Genomic DNA, 2,324 nt, shown 5'->3' with positions numbered 1-2,324 from the left:
ATGGTTTTTGAAAGTGAATTTAGAAAATATTCTGAATTAAATATTTATGTTTAAGCTTTTACAAGGCAATCTGAATAAGCCTTTGGGTTTTTTTTTCCACAGCAGACTTAATTGTGCTTAGCCATATATGAGAGTTTGATTCTCCAGCTACAAAAGCCTTGTTGTTTTTTGTGGAAAGTTTAGGCCCTCCATAATCTCGGTGCTAGGGGATAAAATTAAGAGGGTTTTGCCCACAAATTACCCTCCTGAAGTGTTGCAGTGTAGATGAGTCCAGAGAGTGCAAGTCTGCATGGCTGTAATCCCTGGTGGTTCAGAACAGGTTAAATTCCCAGCAGCCTCAGCAATGACCCAGCGCAGTTTTAGAGAGCAGGTTGTGGTGGTGACTGTTCCAGACTCCTTGGTGGTGGGAGGGTGACAGGAGCAGGAGGCACCGTGCCCTGCAGAGGGAGTGCAGAACGCCAGGGAGGAGCTGCACAGCCCTGCTGACAACAGAAATCTGGGCAGTTCTGGGCCTCTCTGCCTGTCCCCAGAGAACAGGAGCGTGTGCTGGTTTGCAGGAACAAGGATAAGAAATCGGGGATCAGAGGCTAAAACTCTGCATTCTGCTGGGAGCAAGCAAGACTCCACTAGATGTCCTTCATGTTCACAGAAATGACACCAGCAGATTGCTCTGAGAGGGCTGAAAGGTGCTTGCAGGAGGAGGGGAGGGAGGACACCTGAGGGCACGGATCTGTGAGCACCTCGAGGTTCCCATTCTGGGATGAATTCAGCTATGGCAGCAAGTGGCTCGCTCAGAAATGTGACCCATGTCCCTGGAGAATTGTTTTCCTTGGTTAAAACTCCCCATTAGCTTGCTGAAAGCAAAAGCTAAACACTTCTGAGGGGCTGGTTCTGTATTACAGTTGTGCTCGTGTGTTTTAAATGGCTGATGGGTTTTTTTTCATATATTTTAGTTTATAATGTTATTGCTTACGTTGACTGTGGCCACTAGGAAGGTGATGTGCGTGCAGGGAGGTTCCAGACACAATCTGCTGGAAAGATAACCTTCACTAAGGCTGTGGGGAAAGAAGGAAGGAGCTCTAGTTCGCAGTTTGGAGGAGGCAAATGGCATCTCTGTCACTGAAGTAGATGATCTTTAGAATTATTAATACTCATGTTGTTATTAGTTATTAATAATCTCTTCTTTGGGATAGAATGAGATGGGCATATTGTTCAGACAGCTTGAGCTCTCTGCTGTGTTCACAGACTGGGAAGGTGTTTGTTGCTGAGTGCAAAGTTGTGGGCGAGCAGGAGTCGGATGGAATTGGTGGCAGAGATGCACTGAAACCCAAAATATGAGACCTTTCCTATTGGCTTTCCAGACAGGTTATGGAGCAGCTGGTGCTGAGCGTGCTGGTGGCATCCACTGATGCCCTGGACAGTGCCAGGGAGGGGCTCTTTGCTGGTGCTGGGGTTCTGGATGTTGTGCTGACACATCAGTGCTCGGGACGTCGGTCCCAGCAGGGTGAGCTGGAGCCAGCAGTGCTCAGGGCAGAGCAGCAGTGCCCAGGGAGACAGAAACACTGCTCCTGACTGCTGCTGTGTGCTGACCTGCTGCCTGCACTGCCTGCCTTCCAGCCAGCTGCACTCCAGGTCTAACGGGGAGCTGAGCTTGGAAAGGCGAGAGAACGGCAGGGATGGCACGGAAGGAGGAACTAGAGGGGAGAAAGTGGAGATTGCTGATTGTTGGGCAATGCCTGCTCCGTGCACTGTTAATTCTGTCAGATGTTTAGTTTCAGAAAGCCTGTCAGGCCTTTTAGAGCTGTTTGTAACCGCTGTGTGATCTCAGCAGCATCACTGGGTAACTGTTCAACTCCCGTGTTCCTGTACGCTGTGTTATGTTACCAGATGGTATCAATAGGCCCAGCTTTCAAGAGCTGAAGGTTCTCCTATGATCGGTATCGACAAAATAAATGTCAATTTGCATACAGCACATCCATGTCCTGCAGCAAGCAGGGAGATCACCAACTGTCTGGAGAAAATCTCCTGTCAGCACCGAAGGAGCAGGGCTGAGAGTGCCCAGTATCATGTTTGAATAATTGCTTACAGCGCTCTGCTCAGTTAACTTGCTTCCCATTATGTTTGTACAGAAAGTATTAAATTAACAGCGTAAAGCTTGATGATTTCTGGTGCTTAATGCGGAAGAAATATGGGCAGATGCTTTTACAGTTTCTCACCTGGCTATTTTTTGTCTTTTTTGAACGGGGAAGGATGAAGAATTTTAGCAGCCTTAACAATGTGCACAGACCAAGGCACATGAAGTGATCCAGTACTGAAGTGCAAGG

This window comes from Empidonax traillii, unplaced genomic scaffold, assembly GCF_003031625.1.
Source record: "Empidonax traillii isolate 1590-97213 ecotype Southwest subspecies unplaced genomic scaffold, ASM303162v1 scaffold790:size373772, whole genome shotgun sequence".
NCBI lineage: Eukaryota > Metazoa > Chordata > Aves > Passeriformes > Tyrannidae > Empidonax > Empidonax traillii.
Note: the sequence above shows the minus strand (reverse complement) of the source record.